Raw genomic sequence first — 20227 nt, forward strand, 5'->3', positions numbered from 1 at the left:
CTCTTAATGTGTGTATATATTATTCCTAAAACATTGGATCCTCAGTCCTGGTTGGGCCCTCTAGGCACTATTGCAATATAAGACAGTGAAATAACAGAACTGTGCTTCAGAGTTGCTATATTTTTTTCAGAACAACTCAAAATCCGCATGTTAAGTATTCATGCTCTAATGGCCAAACACCGTTCTGTACATTCTGTCTTGTTTGTAATACTATCTCTGCCTATGCCACTACTTCCTCTGTAGTGCTTTTTGGTTCTAGATAAATTATTAATAAAAATATGATAGATATCAATTTCCATAAGTAGAGAAACTATTTAGAAACAAAATTGACTGAGGAAGCTCATATTGAAAATGGAAAAACCGAAAAACAGAAAAATCCTGTAGAACACCCATAAAAGTCCAATCTTGATGGAAATATATTGCTTGTGGATTGGCAACAATTCAAGAGGAAGGCCTACCAATGCTGTTTTTTTACCAGAGTGGTCCTCCTTTGTATTCATTCACTAAGGCTCTGCTCCTGCAGAGATTTCCATGCCGGCAGTCCCCTGCATTCGCACAGAGATCGTTGTTGGACTGGAACCTAACATGAGCCAAGTTCTTCTCACTGTGGACAAAAGAATAATTAAATTCATCCTGGGAAATAAGAACAGAGGCTCAAATAAGACTGTATATGTGTTCATTTTATTAATCAGGCAGCAAGTAATTCAAGGACAGGAAGTATTTACAACCCTTTAAGAACCATTGGCTCAATCTGGCTACTGCTGCCAGTTCTTCAGCATTTATATGGACTTCTCTATAAAGGCTAGGATTTTCAGAAGAGCCTAAGAAAGGTAGGTCTCCAAATCCCTTTGGATCTGGGTACCTAACTCCTTTAGGCACCTCTAAAAATCCCAGACTGGTTTTAGTTTGGCTTCTCCTGCTGGTGACTCCAAACCCTGAGGAAAGCTCTCATTTCTTCTCCCTCTTTCACATAGCAATGGCTCCTAGTAGAGACAGCTAAGCTAGTTCTCCTGCGTTCCATCTGCTTTTACAGGCTTCTAATTCCTTATTTACAATGAATTAGCTAAGAAGCAACTGGAAAAAAGGAGACCCAAGATCATGTGACCCATCAGCTCTCCAGGGGCCAGCAGTGGTTACAAAGGCAACAGACTGCAAACCTCTGAAATACAGATTCCATCATAATTCACTCTCCCCCCTCCAAGTATGTTATCCATCATATGTGTATGGCTGTGATAATGAAGACTGTAGCATTTGTGGAACGTCATAAGAGAGAAAATTTATTTTACCATAGATATTAACTGGAGATAGACTGTGATCTTTCCCAAGTCTTACTATGTAACATAGTCTGTCACACTTTGGTGGCAAGACAAAAAAGATGTGGGCATTTTCTCAGGACAATAGAGGACTCACATTCCTACAAAGGCGTTTGGTAGGATAGGTCCAATTGTGGACAAAGTTTACAAGGTTCGCTTTGTCTCTGCTAGAAGTCTGACTATCTCTTCATAGTTTTTAATATTGGAATATTTGTCAGTGACAACCACATAAACATGTTAAAGGCTACGAGTGACAGTAATTTATACCATATTTTGCACATGCTCAGTCTAATGGTGAGCTGTGATCTAAATATTAAAGATTCATTCATACAATCTGACAGCCTTCCTGGCATTAAGCCACATCTATCGACATTCCGGAGCAGACACAGTAGGATGGTGAAAAAGGAACAGACTACTTTGTTGCCACAAACGCAAAAAGGAGGTGGGAGGAACAGTTGTCTAGTAATGAGAGCATGGGACTGGAGTCAGGATTTCTGGGCTTTGTTTCCAGTTCTGTCACTGACTCACTTTGTGATATTTGGCAAAATGCTTAAGGTCTCAGAGCCTCATTTCCCCATCTATACAAATAGACACAGTGCTACTTACCTCCCTCACAGGAGTGTTGTGAAGCTTAATTAACACATGCAAACATGTGAAGATCCTCAAATTAAAATATTATTACCAGTCATAACATTTGGAAGGCATTAGGGCAGCAGTTCTCAACCTTTTTCTTTCTGAGCTCCCCCAGCACCATCACCACATGCTATAAAAATTCCACGGCCCACTTGTGCCACAACTGTTTTTCTGCATATCCAGGAGATTACAAGCCAGGGCTGGCGTTAGGGTGCAGCAAGCAGGGCAACTGCCTGGGGCCTCACGCCACAGGGCTTCAGCTTGAGCACTGGGTGGCGGGGCTCGGGCTTCAGCATTCTGCCCCGGGACCCAACAAGTCTAATGGCAGCCCTGCTCTCTGGCTTATTTTGCCAGACCCCCGGAAACCTGCTCGTGGCCTCCCAAGGGCCCTAGACCTCTGGTTGAGAACTGGTACACTAGAAAATACCAGAAGAAACTTACTGATGGCAACTCATTTTATAGGATCGAAGTTGATGCAAAGTACTGATCTAATCACTTGTGGCTGAAAAGACTAACCATCTAGTCCAAACTAGCTAAGGATACCACATATTAACTGGGAATAACTTCCACTTTGTTTTCAAGAATTTTCAGCACATTGCCTCATCCAACAGCAGGAGAGGTTTCTAAGAAGTTTAACATGTTAGCATTTTATTCACTACATGTCAGCTGTCCGTATGGCTTTGGTGCTACTTAGCCCCACTTTCACTCTAGAATATGAATTTTTGAAAATATTAGTGATATTGTTGTCCCTTGAGCTAGTTCCTTTCCATAGCCAATTGGTCAGCATCAAATTTCTGAATGAAACTATATTGATATTTCTGTATAAAAGTCATCTCAGAAGGCAGATATCATACTGGAACTGTTGGCTCTAAGTACCGTGGACAGATGCACCATATTGCATCAATGTGCAGCAATGGCACCATAATCAAAAACAAATGGAACCCCCAGAAGAGTGTTGCTACTTCTGATCAGAATGTGGATCAATCCATCCCAATGATAAAATATCCCATTATTTCTTTAATTCTTGTTAGCCGAGAGCTAACACTTGATCAAAGTTTATATTCCTGAGTGTTATTCAGTGTTGGAAGTCAGCTGCAACAACAAGAGACTAAATGAAAGTGAATCTTATGTTCCATCTATCAGGTGAAAAGCTATGTTGTTGCAAGGTCTAGTTTAATGGTTCTCAAACTTTTTTTTTTGCGGACCACTTGAAAATTGCTGAGGGTCTTGGCAGACCACTTAATGATTTTTCCAAATGTTGTTTGTACTGGTAGCTAACTATTGTAAAGCGCTTTGGGTAAAAGCGCTATATATAAAAAAACCTTAATAACAATTAACGTGTTTTTGTTCTACAAATAAAAGCACACAACTCATATTTTAATATCAGTAGTCTCACTTTTCTAATGCAATGGATGTGCCCTCTCTCCCTGGTTGCAGCAGCCCCCAAGCTGGGGCTGGGAGGGGGATATCTCCCCGCGACAGCAGCCACAGAGCTGAGGCTGGGAAGGAGGGCTGTCTCTCCCTGGCAGCTGCAGCACTGGAGCTGGGGAAAGTCGCCTCTTTCTCTGGCTGCCGCAGCCCTGCACATCCCAAATTCTCCTCACACCCTCTTCTCACCCCACTGCCCCCTCCCACTTACCCCTTATTCTCTCCAAGGCCACCACCTCAACTTACATGTGCGTCTTCTCCAGGGTCAAGGCACCTAATTAGTGGAGCCAGGCCTGCACAGCTCCACTAATTAGATGGATGGCCCTTCATTCTTTTGTGTGCGGCCACTCAGGTGCACACCTTAGAGGGAACTATCCGCGGAACACTTGAATGGAGCTCATGGACCACTGGTGGTCCACGGACCACAGTTTGAGAACCTCTGGTCTAGTCAAGATGTTAAGACGCCACACAGTTAAAAAAATGGTTCAGTCTTGCAATATAGATCCTGACAAACCATTTTGACTGTATTCTTGAATTGTGGTATGCTCTTCTTTAGCCTTGGTATGCTAGGGATTTACACACACCCCACTTTTGCTACCACTAATTCAGTTATACTGGCATTAGTAAAATTGGGAGCGCTACAGTAGATTTCTCACTGTTTTTGGCAACTGTTTTCAACGCTGTGTTAATTAGATTTGCTCAGAATTGGCAGTTGAACCTGCGTTGGCAGCAGCTGGATTTTTTGTTAAAATGTCCCAGTATAGACAAGTCTGATTTAAAAGTTCTGCTTCATCTGTGCTGCAAGCCTGAAGTGTCTGGGTACTGTGTTGTAATCAACACATTAACTTTTCATGGTGTAAACTTTCTGGCTCTTTCCTGTACACCCGGGGCTACACCCCTGGCATATTACCAACACCAGTGTCGTTATTTAGCCATCAAACAAGTGTTTGCAGTTCTGTTTTTTTGCTGCTAGAGTTAAACTGGGCAAATGTGGTTCCCTCACCCCCATGCCTACCCCAAGCTCAGACCTCTCTCCGTTAGCAGGTTTTTAAAAAAACAAAAAACAAAAAAACAAAAAAAAACCCGTGGACTGCTACTAGTTAACTTGTATAGATTAGATTTCAGCAGAAAACCCGTTCTCTCTCTCATCAGGCGAGAGAGCTCCAGGGCAAGGGAGGGGAGCAGCACCTCCCTAGGAAGACCCCTGAGGGCTCCTCCTGTCGCTCCCCTTGGGTTTCCAATTTCAATTTTTAGTGATCTCCAGCAGCAGGTGCTGGTTTCTAACCCAGCCTCCCTCCAGCAGGAGGAGGCGGCGGCGGCGGCTTGCTTGGTGCTGCCGGAGGAGAGGAGCGCTGAGCACAGGCTTCCCCTTTCAGCGCGTCTGTCTCCCAAGCAGCTCCTGCCGTGAACAGGGATGGAGGAAGCGAAATGCAGCAGCCCCGGCGATGCTAGGGGGGAAGCAGGCGTCTCGCCCCAGGGTTAAGTGAAGTCGGCTCCCCCAGCCAGCACCGCAGGGAGCCGAGCCAAGGGGCCCCGAGGCGGCGGCTCGGGACATGCTGCTGCTGCAAGGAGCCTGCGAGTAGGTTGAGGAGCAACCGATTCGTTCCGCTGGGCAGCGGTGGGACGGAGCGGGAGGGATCCCGGTCGCCCCCGGGGCAGAGACCCGGGTAAGGGAGCAGGCGGCGAGCGGAGCTGGCGGCGCAGGGAGCGCGTAGCCCGGACAGGGACCCGAGGGGGATCAGGGAGCTGGCGGGAGGGGGGGCGTAGCCAGGTCAGGGCGCCGGGGGTGGCAGGGCAAGGCGAACTCGGGGGGCGTAGCCGGGGCAGAAGAGGGGCGGGGGATGGAAGGAACTGGGGGGGGGGGCGTAGCCGGGGCAGGGCGCTGGGGTGGGAGCAGGAGTTGGGGTTGTCGCCAGGGCAGGGAAGTGGGGGGCGTAGGCGGGGCTGGGAGGGTGTAGCCAGGACGGGAAGCCGGGGGAGGGTAGCCAGGGCAGGAGGAGCTGTGGGGGTAGCTAGGCCAGGGCGGTCGGGGAGCATACGGGGGGGATGTGGCCAGGACCGGCGGCAGGGAGCTGGGCCGTGGTAACTGTGGCGCAGCGTGGGCGCCTCCCCGGCGTGTCCTGTGGCCATGGCGGCGGCCGGCGAGTTTCCGCTCCGCGCTGCGGGGTCTGGAGACAGGGGTAGCGGGCCCGGGCCGGGCCGGCGTGTGACTAAAGTCGGCTGCGGGGCTGCTGCTGCTGCCCGCTTTGTTTCCAGGCCTTGGCTGCCGGTGGCTCCGCGAGGTCGCGTTGGTGAGATCACCGGGCTAGCGGCGCGCCGAGCGGCCGACTTGGACGCCGGGCGGCTGCCGCTGTGAGGCGCGGCGGACGCTCAGTGGTTTCATGCGAGGTAAGAGTCCCGGTACCTGCCGAGCCCTGCTGCCGCCGAGCAGCCCGGTCCCTCCTCCATCCCGTCTCACCGGGCAGCCCCTCCAGCCTCCCGTCTCTTCTCCCTCCCCACCCACCAAGCAGCCCTGTCCCCTCTCCCCACATCCCGCCAAGCGCCCTGCTCCAATTGCCCGCTGTCCCCCCCACACCCTCTTGCCTCCGTCCACCAAACGCCGCTTTCAGTCCAGGCAGCCGCTCCAAAGACAAGGCGGGGGAGGTCATATCTTGTACTGCACCAGCTTCTGTTGGTGAGGGAGACGCGCTTTCGAGTTACACAGCGCTCTTCGGAAGCTGGTCCAGTAAAAGAGATGACCTCGCTTGCCATGTTTCTCTAATATCCTGGGACCCGCAGGGCTACAACAACGCTCCCAAACCAAGCCTCCTCAAAGTCTTCTCCAGAGACACCCCAAATCCAGCCTTGTCCTCCCCTCCCCCCCAAAAATAACACATTTTAGCTTTAATCCTAGTTATCTGGAAGTCTCTGTTCTTGTCCATATTTATGAAGATAGCATGTGTAATCCAAGGGCTGGTGAGAGCTGGGCCATGTTCTTTAGGAAAGGGTTGTATTTTAGGATTGGAAAAACTCTATACCATAAAACTTCCACTGTTTCAGGGACACAGACCTATGGCTTGGGGAACAGGCCATCTGTGATGAGACAACTGTTCCCCTATTGTGTTGACTTCTGAAAGACTTCCTCCATTTTCCTGTCCATTTTCCTTTTCCTTGCTTGTGATCTAACACCTCTTGTGAGATGGGAAGAAGCCTTGTCACTCACTTGCATGCATAATGGTGTTTGATCAGTTCCTTTCAGGTAGTCAGTTTCAACGGCTTCATTTTCTTAGGTGTACCATAGTGGAAATATTTGTTTAGAGTCAAGAGCAGTTGACTTTGTGTAGCTAATAATTAATCATTACTATTTGGCTAATTCTTTAAACCTGTTTCTGTAACTCTGTGTTCAGAGTTAATAGAAACAGTTATATTAAGGGGCATGTTTAACTTAATATATAGCCAATTTAAGGAGGAGTTTTAAAGTAGTTTCATGTGCAACACTTGTCTTACTGTTCCTCTTTTGTTGGTTATTATGGTATTAACTGTACTTCTCGGTATTTAACAGACAAAATATTCATTCCTACACTGCTAGGTGAAAGTGCCACAAATAGTGAAAACAGGAAAGTCACTATACAAAAAATGCTATTACGTACACTAAACAAATATAATTTTTTGGGGCCAGTCATAGGTGTTGTTTATAATGCTAGTAGGAAATTTTTCAGACCCAAGTGTGGGTTTTTTTAGAAAATTGTACCTTTAAATTAAAAAGTTTTCATCCTCTTCTGTTGTCTTAATTTAGACTTAATTTTGCAAACACCCCTGAGAAATTTTATGCATATGAACAATGTTTGTAGGATTTAGGTTCTAGATTGTGAACTCTTTGGGATAGGGGCCTGTTTTATGCTGTGTTTGTACAGCACCTTGCACAATGGAGCCCAAATCCTATTTGGGGCCTTTGAGCACTTCTATACAAATAATTTTGCTACAGTCCAAGAATATTTTGTTCAAGATCACTCTTGATTGTTAGTTTTAGGGGGGGGAAATCCACAGCTCTGAGTAGTGGCTCACATTTAGTGACCAGCGAAGGTCATTAATGTCAACTTTGACCATATATACTGAAGATGAGTGTTTAGAAGTTTAACATAGCCTTCTGATATAGAAAGAAACTAAGCCATTCATGTACCTTCAGGGTTTTCAAGGTAACAGATTGCTCCCTTTCCAGTATATCTGTTAAACACTTACTGGCAGGGATTGTCTATATCAATGGTTCTCAACCAGGGTCCATTCAGTTTACTGGAACATTAGTTAATACTTACTGTATTTAGTATATCTAGCTGCAATGCAAGAGCACATTTCTCTAGATGTACTTGGTGAAGTCCTTTGTTGAAGTGCATAGTAGTGAATGGATATTGAAAGCAATGCTGTTTTATTACCAGCTTGCTATGTCAACATTCAGTAACTTTACAGCTGCTTTAGTAATGTAGGATAGCACTTCTTAAATTAGGCTTAAAGGACATGGGTCACATGGAAGTTTCATAATTTGGCATGCATTGTCCCAGTATGCTCTCGGTCTCCTGTATTCAGTGCTTGTGAGTTTAGAAAAATACCACACATCTTGATTTTAAAAAAAAATAAATTCTGGTGGAATTTTCCTAGGGTGTAAAAGTCGGAGAATCAGATGGTAATTTTCAAAAAAAAAATGATTGAGCATAGGTATTATCCAGGACTTTGCTCATCTGTCTGTGGAGACTGTGGTGTTTATGCATAGACGGAGTCTCAGAATGTTGGGCTGAGTATTAATCTGTTGGAATGATTTAATTACTAACTTTACTGGATGGATCTGTGCTTTAAAAATATCAAGTAATGATATTCCAGAGACTTGTCTTGCTGCTCAAGGAGAACTAGATTTTTGATACTAGTTAACCTTTCAAGGGTTAGAGTTCAGTTTGGCTCTGATGAGCACACAAACATTTTCGTGTTTTCAGAATGTCACTTTCTCAGTTACATAAACTTGAGTTGGAAATTTCATGAGACTCATCTTTCTTGTGTGAGATTTCTGGTAGTCCCTGCTTCCAGCTGAAAATATCCCCAACAGTGAAATGAAGACAAAGGCAATGAAAGTGAATTAAAAAATAAAAAAATCAGACTACAAGTTTGGTTTGGGTAAGATCTTGTTTTAGCCAACATAGCTTGCCTGTAAACAGCCCAGAAATTCCTAGATTTAGGCCAAAAGGGATTTGGGTTCTAGTTTAACTTCCTGCATAACATAGACCATAGAACTTCACCCAGTAATTCTTCCATCAGGCCAATAACTTCTTGTTTGAGCTAGAATTTCATCTTTTTAGAAACATATCCAATCTTTATTTGAAGACTTCTAGTGATAGTTATTCCAATGGTCCAGCCATTGGATCTCATTAGGCCTTTGTCTTCTAGATTATAGCGTTCCTATTATGCATATCTCTTTAAGTATATCTTAGCCATGAAAAAATTCTTTGATACGTACTAGTGGCAATGGGAGAGGGATAACGGTTACTCAGAAAAATGCTAGTAAATTTAGGATATTTAATGCTGTGATTTGCAACATTTAACTTTTTCTCCCCTTTTTGAAACTATTATGCTGTCTCTCTCACTTTTCAGTGTCACATTTGGGACATGGCTAGGATGAGTTATTGGATGGATATCGTTAAAGAAAATGAATAGTCTAGAGACTTTCCTAGACTTATTTATTTCCAGAGTGCCTATTGCCAGGGCAGCTAGCTAAGTGTTTCCAACTGTTAAGACAACTGCAAAATAAAGACTACCTGGAGGTCCTGAAAGCTACATTCAGGTTACTAGGGAAAAGGCTGAAGTACAGGGTCTCTGTGATAGCAGTCTCTGAATTGCTTCTGGTTTCACGTGCAAGTTAATAAAGACTCCGGCAATTGCATGATAGGATACAACAAATATGTCAACCATTGACTGCCCGGGTGTAGGAAGGAGCTTCCCTTAAGTAGTCAGGTTGTTCCATCACTGTCCATTATGAGAATGTTTGCCCCTTTCTTTGAAGCATCTGGTACTGACTGGCCGCTGCTGGAGATACATTACTGGACTAGAACTATTACTCCTCTGTTCTGGTATTGTAGTTCTTTTGTTAATCAAATTGTGATCAAAATAAACAGTCCTTGCATTGGGCCCTAAACATTAATACATCCAGATGCTGGTGGACTTACCAAAGGATCAAATTTTAAAAGTGTGGGTCCTTTAACTGAGAGCTGTGCCACGAGTTTTAAAATATTTGATTCCTGTGCCATCTGGTCATAGTAGTCAATGTACACAGAGCCAGTTGCAGGTTTGGGGCCTTAGATAAAGCAAATGCCTCATAGGTTATCTTAAATACTCTTTCGTGGGATAGTGTTGAAGGCACTCTGAGATAACTTGCTCTTCGGTGTTGAATATTCACTTGCTATATCTTAATACTTGTATTGTGGTAGCACTTAAAGACCCCAGTCAGGATCAGGGTTTGTATACACATTATACAAACACATAAAACATAGTCCCTATCCCAGACAGTTTACAGTCCAGATAGACAAGACAGAACATAAGCAAACTGTCAAAAGATATTTCTTGTTACCTGACCAGGTGCCCAGCGCTATACTCTTGGATCCCACTGAAACTTGAAGATCTTGCAAGTGAACAGTCACTAGTACTCATTGGTAACTAAAGTTGTTGAGGGACGCCTTGCCATTGTCCATCATTAGGAGAAAGTAGACAATTATACAAACACTCAGTTCTGTACCCGTATATAAGGTTCAAGATACAATAAGGGTTTTGAGTGTCATTTGTAAAAGAATAATGGAAGATTTTTAGCCTTTGAAATTTTTATTGACTAGTCATGCTTAAGATGCTTCCTGTCTACAATCATTCTAAGTATTTCATATTAAAAAAATAGCTTTTACTATAGGTCTGGAGCGAGAAACCCAGGATTTACACCAGCCATTTTGGCTGTATTATATGGTTTCAAATAATTGGCATTTGTTTTCTGAGTTTTTAAGTTGCATATTAAAAGTAGCATCTGAACAGAATACTGTGGGAGACACAAGCAAAAAGTGAGGCAGTCTTTCAGACCTCCTCGCCCCAATCCTCACTTTCATTAACTAAGTATAATTGATTCTTAAAGAGAAGTCCATCCTGTCTAGAGTAACAAAAACGCAAAATAAAAAAACATTTTAAACAAGCACTTCCTTTGCATAGTAGTCTACATTGGGCCATTGGCTCTTTCACAAGGGTGCCAAAACCAAACAAAAACACTTGAAAATTCTCAGTATTGGGGTGTGGAGGGAAGCATCCTCCCCAAATGCCACTCTTGGGTACCAAATAAATACCAGTTCCCAAGCCCTGTATACCTTCTTGGCCGATGCTGCCTCTTCTATTTGCTCCCAAGTTCTTCACTCTCTCCAGGATCACCTCACAAACAGTATCAGATTCTATGCTTTCCCTTCTCTGGCCAGGTATCTATGTTGATCTTTCCACAGTCCTTACCTAGCACACCTACTCTTTCCAGAACTCCCACCTTGTGAAATAAGATAGCTACTTATATATCCTGCTTCATTCTTCCTGGAATTCTTTGCTGTAGAGGCTTAGCGCTCACGTGCCCTGGAAAATACAGCTCCCAGAATGCCTGTGTTTTGGGCTGATATAAGTGACAACAATTTTTAACATAAGAACGGTCATACTGGGTTCATACCAAAGGTTCATCTAGCCCAGTATCCTGTCTTCCAACAGTGGCCAATGCCAGGTGCTTCAGAGGGAATGAACAGAACAGATAATCATCAAGCGATACATCCCCTGTTGCCCATTCCCAGCTTTTAGATCTGGACCCATCTTAAAGGGCTAACATATCCTGATACAACTTCTGGAAGGTATTGCAAACTTAATAGAATATGTTCCTTCTCCAAACTGTTGTTTTTTTCTTGAGGGAGGATAGAAAGGAAATTAAATCAATTGTAAACAGCACATGTGATGGGTTCAAAAGCTAATAGAGTTGGGGCAGGTGTTATAGAGGTAGGTGTGGTTTGTTTGTTTGTTCTGTGGACAGTATTTTGTGGGGAATGAGCTAGAAGAAAGTCATACCCAAGGAGAGGGTGAGGAAACAGTTTGATGGATCTTGTCAATCCTCATATTGAAAAATACAGCAATGTCTTGTGCTTTGAAGGGAAGGGTTTAGGAGGGAATTGAAAGTCACAAATAAGTGCTGGGGATTGTACAAGTTAGTGAAGTTGGAGACATAGTGCTGCCTGACAAAGGAATATGGAATAGGTTATTGTAAATATGTGAAAAGAATTCCACATGGAAGCTCTGCAGATGTCCTAGGTAGACAGAGATCAGAGGCTGGCTAAACTCCATTAGCCTTTTCGACATGTTAGCCGAGGCCAAAATTGTTTGTCAGTATGTTGGTTTTGAAATACCTGTTCTCCTACGCCATCCTCCCAGATCACTTTAGTTCACATATGAACTGTGATGGATGCACAAGGGTTGGAAGCTAAAGCACCAGCAAGAGGTTGCACGCAATCTCATTGATCATGAGATGATAATATTTTGAAACTTTGATTTGGTGAAAAGTTTTATTTTATGGTAGCATCACCCAAATCCCAAACCGATGAAACTTTGCAGTGGCAAACCTATGTCTGGGTCTGACAAAAAATAGTGTAGTCTCTGGTTGTATGCTGGCCAGTTCCTCTTGATGACGTAGAGGGAATGTTGACCTTTCACCTCGACCCATGAACCTCAAGGCTAACAAAATCTAGCAGAGAAGAATTGGATTCATTTTTGGTTGAGATGCTAGCTTCCACCATAGGAGTTGTCATATTCCTTTTGTTGCACTACTTCTGCTAGCATAGACAGCTGGTATCAACTCATCCATTCTTTCACTCTGCCAGGGAACTAGTCTGTTGCTTTAGGACTAGCAGGTCTATCAGTTCCTTAACTGTGTGTAAATATCACTCTTGAGCCATCAAGTTGCCCAGCCTATCAAATGCCAAGCATCGGTGCGTGGCTGCATCTCCAAGGAAAAGAGATCCCTGAAAACCACTTTAAGTATTTTCTCAGAGATCCCCAACTTGTCTAGGATGGCAGATCTGATCATCCTCATAGTTTGTGGTAGTATCCTCTCCCAGGGCCGGATATGCCATCTCTCCTTCTCCCCTCAAAAAGGAATTGATTGAATACCTAAGATGATGATGACTCCTGCACTGCAATAGCCACCTTCTGTAAATGACCAAGCACACCTCTGGAAATAGTTCCATTTCTGACTAGGAAACGGTTGAGATTTACGAACACCCAGGGCACTGCACCTGGTTTTGCAAGTCTGTATAGGAGCTGCTCCTGGAATTGCTGCTGTCATTCTTGTTGGGCTTTTGCCAACTGGGCTTTTGCCATTGTTGCTGAACTGTAAGTTGGACTTCTTACTGTTTCTGGAACTGCCATTGCTGTTCCTGGTGAACTGCAGTCTGGGCTTTTTGAAGATGCTTCTGGGCTAAAGCCTATGCTTGTTGCTCAGAGACTGAAATCTGAGCTTTCTGCTTCAGCTGCTGTTCCACCAGCCACTTGTCCTTTTTTTTTTCCTCTTTATACATTTTATTGTGGAGGCTGTGGGAAAAATTCCACAACTTCTGGTACTAGATGTAAGCTGGTGGATTCCTTACCCTGCTCCAACAAAATGCTGTACACACCTTGTACAAAGTCAAGAGTTACCTGGTAGTTGGGATTTGGCTTTGTAACCAAAAGCAATTCAAATTAAACAACCTAAACCTTCTCCTCAAATTTGGCTGCTGTAGCTTCCTTCCTTAGGGCTGGCCCCAGCTTTTCTTTTGAAAGGGAAAGTCCTATGTCCCTTACTCAGGGTGCAGTTTGACAAACCACACCTGCTCAGTGAATTAAGGAATTAACTACCACCCTTCTACAAGACCTACCCCAAAATAGTTACACCCTTGCTTTTGTAAGTTCATAAATACATAGTTCCAGACTACAGGCCTCAAGGGTGCGCAGTCTTTTAGGGTCAGTTTTCCTAAAGGTGATTATTTCTCCTAGGCAATGGCTTTAGCTGGGCTTGGGCAGTGGCTGGACGATCTCATTAAATTCCAGATACCAACATGGTACAGATTGGGCACATTGTGTTTCTCTGGTCTGTAGAGCAAGAAGAAACCTTGTATAAAACTACTTGTAGCACCAGTGGCTAACTTCATATATTTATCCTTCTTCCTGTTCACTTAGCACTTGCACAGGTTGTTAAATTGTTTACTTGCGTATAGGTGTACTCAGCAAGGTGCAAACATTTTTCACTTCTCTGGGATTGTAAAAGAAAACAGTTTTCATTCTGATCTTTAAACCAAAAAGTTTCCACTGAACACTGTAAGTAAGGATTGATACATCAACTAAAATGAGAGCAGTTATGTGGAAAGTAATCTTGCATTTAATGATAGATATTAAAATTTTATGTTGCTAAGAGAGTTAATACATCTGAATGTTAATAACTTTGCAGTTTCTGAACTGAACATGTCACATGCATTTGTCATTGTCAGAAGATTTAACTGCATGACAAGTTTGAACTTTTAAAAGTAAGACATTTGAGTTTAGAGCAAAAGAGTGTGAAATATTATTCTTAAGGAGAAACATACTCTGTTCACAGCCCTGGAACTCAATCTGCTTGTGTCCCTTTTTTTTTTTTTTTAAATAAAAATTCTCATTAGGTTTAGACTGACTAATCATAAGAAAATTCAACCCAAAAAGAATATGAGAATTTTAAAGTTGGAAAAAGAGTAATCAGGTGGTGGTGGCAGAGTTATGATGTACTAGATTATTTTAAAAAATAAAGACTTTTTTATTCCTTAGTTTATCTTAAGTTTATCCTAGAAATATTCAGAGTGTCAAGTCTGATCCTGAGTTACTTCCGAGAGGTCTCTTTGTATTCTATGGCTACAGTAAATCCAAACAAAATCTAGCCATTATTTAGCCTCAGTTACATTGTCAAATGTATTTTTAAAGGCTCAATATACTTATTTCTTTGTTTAGATTTAGAACACAGTGGTGGGGGGGCAGGGAGGGAGGTGAAGAGAAACCCACTTAATACCAGATCTAGGTGCCTGCCATACTTTTAAAGTTACATTAACAAGTCCCAGCACCTTCCCAAAAATAATGAACCAGAGAAAACAATCAAATTCAGACATCCTGACAGTACCTTACCATACCCCCAAATTTCCAACTTTATTGGGCTTCTCTCTCCTCAAAAGTCTGGGTAAAGAGATGGACTTTGCTGCACGCTCTGGCTATTTCACTCCAAGAAAGGGAGTAAATTCCAAAGTTGGAAGCCCCTCATGGAGGATCCATTGCTGGAAGCTGTATCTGAGGAAACTCCAGCCCAAGCTGACAACTGTAACAGTATAGCTTGGGTAGAAAGGTGGTGTCTCAAAGAGGAAGGACCAAAGCCATTTAGGACGTTAAAAGGCCAAACCAATACATTAATCTCCAACCAGAAACCCTGGAGCACTGCTGTCATGTACTTCTGACAAGACACATCACCTAGTAAGCAGGTGGCCACATTAGAACTGAAAGACTCTGGAACTTTCCACACACTGCAGCAGCATCCACATGGAAGTTGTTGCATGGCATACTGGTGTGCTGTAGAATTACATCGTGGCATGTTGTGCAGTAGCGTGCTGTGTAGACAAGCCCTAATATTTTCTGTCACATTCATTTCTGGCTTTTTTTTTTAAGGGATAGTTTTCCAACACAGATGAGCTCGGTAGCCCTAATATAGTATAATGGATGTTATGTAGGGTATCGAGCTCTTTTAAATTGTTTAAATAATGAGAATGCTCTCTCACATAACCATGTTGGTTTTTCTTCTGACAGAACAGTTTGAATAAAAGCATTCTGTTAAGCATGACAGTTATACTCTATACAGTTGTAGATATTGGCTGGTTGCCCAATATTGTCACAAGGAAAGTTAATTAGACACTTCAGTTTTTCATGTGCAGAAAGTATACAAACTGTCCATGTGATTCATTCTGAACAAAGGAAAAGATCAGCATCTAACATTCATCAATGAAAATACGTTTGTTTGTTTTTTTAGAAAGTGTGGTGTTTTGAAGTGTAAATAGACACTCTTAAGCAGTAAGGTCATTGAAAATCAGCACAACTATAAACAAGACTGCTGATTTTCTTTAACCAAATATATTCAGGCAGTGCTCTGATACACACCTTTCTGTGTGGTGATCTAGAAATACATAGAGAAGTTTTCTCTACTGATATCTGTGAGAATAGTCACTCAATAGCTATCTGGATTAGTGGATTTTTGGTTTTGTTTGTTTGTTTTTTGTGTTTTTAAATTTTGTGTTGGAAAATAACTAGTTAAAATATGGGACTCTGAATAAATATTTATTCTTATGAAGTGTAACAATGGGATGTTGTGTGCCACTTAGTTTATTTTTGTCCTTCAAGGGGACATATTAGTTTGAAATTTGATCAATTAAAAACAGTGAGTTAAAAGTTGTTCTACCTGCCTCTGAGTCCCACTAACAACTTTTGAGTTTCACTGTAACATTTGCCTGTTTTTAAAAAAACAAAAAAAAACAAAAAAACCTCTCCCTTGCCATTGTGTGAACGACTCATACAAGCAGGGGACTGCCTGATCAGGCCCTGCTCCTACAATTGGATACTCACAGGTGGACTTCTGTGCCCACATGAAGCCCTACTGAAGTCAAGAGAGCTCTCTGTGGGCACAGGGATCTACCTATGCAGGTTCAATTACAGGCTTAAGACCTAAATAACTAACCAGTAGAAATGGTGAAACCAACTATACACTAAGTGTACAAAGTAAACTAAAAGGGAGAACTTTTTCCTCTAATCTCTTCCCGTTGTAGTAATTTTAGACATTATTCCTATAAATAGGAGGTAAGCATTTTCAGACTGCGGTTTTTAAAAGTTGATTGTGTCCCTTTAAATAAATACAGTGGTTGTGAAGGATTATTTTTCTAACCATTAAAACAAGGTACTTTGGTTCAGTTGAAATGAAATCCCCTGTCTGAAAGGTTATGTTCCGTTTCACTTCAATATGACTACTGTTACTTAGTGGTTTCATTGCAACATTCTGGGTGAAATTCTGGCCCCATTGTGGTCATTGGGAGTTTTGACATTAGGTATGTCTGAGCTGGAGCTGAAAGTGTAATTTCCAACTTGGGTAGACACTCACATGATAGCTTTAATTGAGCTATCTAAAAATAGCAGTGGTGGGACAGGCTAGCTGCCTTGGGTACAATCCCATCTGAGACTCTAGGTACGTACTCGGACGTTTAGCTTGTCCAGTTGCCTGTGCTGCTATGGCTGTTTTCAGTAGATTAGTTTGATCAGACCTAGCATGTATCTGTCTACCACAGCTGGAAATTAAATCTCCAGCTGCAGTGTAGATGTACCCATAGATTTCAGTGGAGCTGGTTTGCACCATTTAATTCTCTTATTCTGAATCTTTTTCATGCAGTCAGATATTGCTTAGGGCATGAACAAGCCTCTGCCATTCCTTCCTATCCCGGGCCACTCTTTGCATGTCCTCTATGTTGTTAAGTTCCATGATTTTTCCTTCTGTGAATGGTGTTGGACAGAGGAATTTTTTCAGTCAGATCCTTGTACATATTCCTTTAGTTGTTGTGACCCAGCTGGGAAGGGGGATTACAGGAATGCCCTGATTCTGGTATGCACATTGTGGTTCAACAATTAATATCATGGGAGGTCTTAAATGAAAGCCAGGGTCATAATGGTCATTAATATCATTGTGAAGTATATGTACAAATACTATGTAAGGATGTGTGTGTGTGTGTGTTAAAGTTTATATCAAAGTAGAGTTGACAAACATCTAGGATGAGTGCAGATGAAGGATTATAAAATTTTCAGAAAGGAACTAAGAGATCCTTATTTTGGATAAACTTCAAAGGTTTGCTGTACTGTATTTAGGGAACAAAGATGACATCCCCATCATCCTTCACCTAGGCAATAAGCAGGCAATGCATTTACATTCATCTCACACAGCGTTGGTTGAAACATTGTAAAGGACATTTTGGGGTGAGATAAATTTCTTAATTGAACTGGCTAACCTCCATCTAAAGTTTAGTCTCTAGAAAGTGTTATATTTGTATATGTAACTTTTTTGTTTCCATTATCATCACCCACTATCTTTTGAGTCTTTGATGATAACCTTGTTGTTTTCACTATAAATAGATCTTAGTGCTGGGTATTAAGCCAGGTGCTGATCTTGAGTTGAATCATATAAGCTGGTGTGTACACTGATCTCTTGGGGACAGCATGCCTCACATTTCTGTGAATGTTCAGTGGATAAGGGGCTAGACACTAAAGGGGAACTCTTCAAAGGGACTTAGGGACGGGTGCATTTATTGTTAACCTACAAAGCAAAGTAAGAGCTGACAGCCCTGAGGAGAGTGCTTGGCTGACTAACAGGCTGGTGGTGTGGGAGTTGACACCCAGTTAAGCAGAAGCAAATCTCCCTCTCACAGCTGCCCAACGGAATGTCTGCCATGGCAAAACTGACTTCATTCTTTATACATGTCCCAGGTATTTGCTTTTTGAAGGCATTCAGACATACTTAAGTATACCTTTGGATTTTCAGCTTTCAAATTCATATATTAAGATGGAAATAAAATGCGAGTTAATAATGTGTAGTTTCGTCTTCAAACTGGTCATTTAAATTTTTTTATAAATCTTTTTTAAACTGGTGAATGCAGCTGCCACCTTGCCAATTCATGACATCATTTCTTTCTGGATATCTCCATTGGCTTGTACATTACTGCCAAGGTATGTGAATGGACTCACTGCTTGTAATGTTTGAGTTTGGGAGCTATTGGGATTCTCATTAGAATTGTTTTTTCATAACTGATTATTAAACCTGTCTTTTTGCTACGCTGGACAGTCTTTTGGTCTTTGTTTTCTCATTAGTTTAGCTGTCATTTAGAAATCAGCAAAATCTATATCTTCCAGTGTACTCTTGTGGAAGCAAGTGAAGTTTGTGTTGTATTGTTCTACACTTTTTCACGTAGTGAAATCAATGACATTGCCAAACAGGAGCGGTGAGAGAATGCATCCTTGTTTGACACTGTCATAAATATAAAGGGAAGGGTAAACCCCTTTGAAATCCCTCCTGGCCAGAGGAAAGCTCCTCTCACCTGTAAAGGGTTAAGAAGCTAAAGGTACCTCGCTGGCACCTGACCAAAATGACCAATGAGGAGACAAGATACTTTCAAAAGCTGGGAGGAGGGAGAGAAACAAAGGGTCTGTGTCTGTCTGTAGTCATCTTGGCCGGGGATAGACCAGGAATGGAGTCTTAGAACTTTTAGTAAGTAATCTAGCTAGGTATGTGTTAGATTATGATTTCTTTAAATGGCTGAGAAAAGCATTGTGCTGAATAGAATAACTATTTCTGTCTGTGTATCTTTTTTGTAACTTAAGGTTTTGCCTAGAGGGGTTCTCTATGTTTTTGAATCTAATTACCCTGTAAGATATCTACCATCCTGATTTTACAGGGGGGATTTCTTTATTTCTATTTACTTCTATTTTTATTAAAAGTCTTCTTGTAAAAAACTGAATGCTTTTTCATTGTTCTCAGATCCAAGGGTTTGGGTCTGTGGTCACCTATGCAAATTGGTGAGGCTTTTTATCCAACATTTCCCAGGAAAGGGGGGGTGCAAGTGTTGGGAGGATTGTTCATTGTTCTTAAGATCCAAGGGTCTGGGTCTGTAGTCACCTAGGCAAATTGGTGAGGCTTTTTACCAAACCTTGTCCAGGAAGTGGGGTGCAGGGTTTTGGGAAGTATTTTGGGGGGAAAGACGCGTCCAAACAACTCTTCCCCAGTAACCAGTATTAGTTTGGTGGTGGTAGCGGCCAGTCCAAGGACAACGGGGGGAATATTTTGTACCTTGGGGAAGTTTTGACCTAAGCTGGTAAAGATAAGCTTAGGAGGTTTTTTCATGCAGGTCCCCACATCTGTACCCTAGAGTTCAGAGTGGGGGAGGAACCTTGACAGACACGAATGTCTCTAATAAATGATTCACTCAAGTGTGTATAACTGAGCAAGCTGCACCTTGATATAAAGCCTTGATGATGATGGATTTTTGTTGGCAAAACTTCATGATGTTCCAGAGTGAATTGTAATGTAGGCTGTCAAATGCTTTCTTAACATTTTCTTACGGCATGGTGCTTACTGATGGATGACTAGGCAGGTATTTTAGGCCCTGATACTGCTGGCAGCTCTGTGTGGCCAGGCCATTTACTTTGATGGGTCCGCACATGGGCATAGCATTGCTCCTACAATGAGCAGCTTGCATCAACAACAGTGCAACAGTTTGGGTGTCTTAGTCTATGTCTGCACTGCAATTAAAAACCCAGGCTGCAGGTATGCTTAATTGCAGTGTAGACTTCTATGCTCAGGCTGCAGCCTGAGCTCTGGGACCCTCCCACCTCAGTGGGTCCTAGAGCCTGAGCGCAAGTCCAAGCCCAGCAGTCTACGCTACAGTTAAATAATCCCTTAGCCCAGGCCCCATGAGCATGAGTCAGCTAGCACAGGCCAGCAATGGGTGTCTTAATTGCTGATATACCCATAGATCACAAAGATTTTGTGTGCTTTAACAGGTCTTTCTTGGAACCCAATGGTCTCTAAATGTTTGAGGACTCTTTCATATAGAGGGCCTACGGTGATACATATCCCTATCTTACCAAGTTACATGGATGTATAGAAATGGATGAATCTCCTCTCCAAAGCCAAGATATTATTTGCCGCTTTGTTTTAATTCAAGCTATGGTTATTTTAGATTGTTAAAGTCCTTTAATATTTTTACCACAAG

At 42.4% G+C, this 20227-nt stretch overlaps 1 protein-coding gene across 3 annotated transcripts in view; it reads left to right on the forward strand.

Annotated features, from left to right (window-relative positions):
- Window positions 1-4232: 4232 nt before the first annotated feature.
- ZC3H12C (zinc finger CCCH-type containing 12C) overlaps window positions 4233-20227 on the forward strand; it is a 60405-nt gene continuing 44410 nt past the window's right edge. The window contains exons 1-2 of one of the 3 annotated variants that reach the window (XM_075127221.1): window positions 4233-4953; window positions 5631-5762. The gene's annotated coding sequence lies outside the window, so the exon portion shown is untranslated. The other 2 variants (XM_048844894.2, XM_075127223.1) reach the window with 2 other exon arrangements.

This window comes from Caretta caretta, chromosome 1 (genome assembly GCF_965140235.1).
Source record: "Caretta caretta isolate rCarCar2 chromosome 1, rCarCar1.hap1, whole genome shotgun sequence".
Classification (NCBI taxonomy): domain Eukaryota; kingdom Metazoa; phylum Chordata; order Testudines; family Cheloniidae; genus Caretta; species Caretta caretta.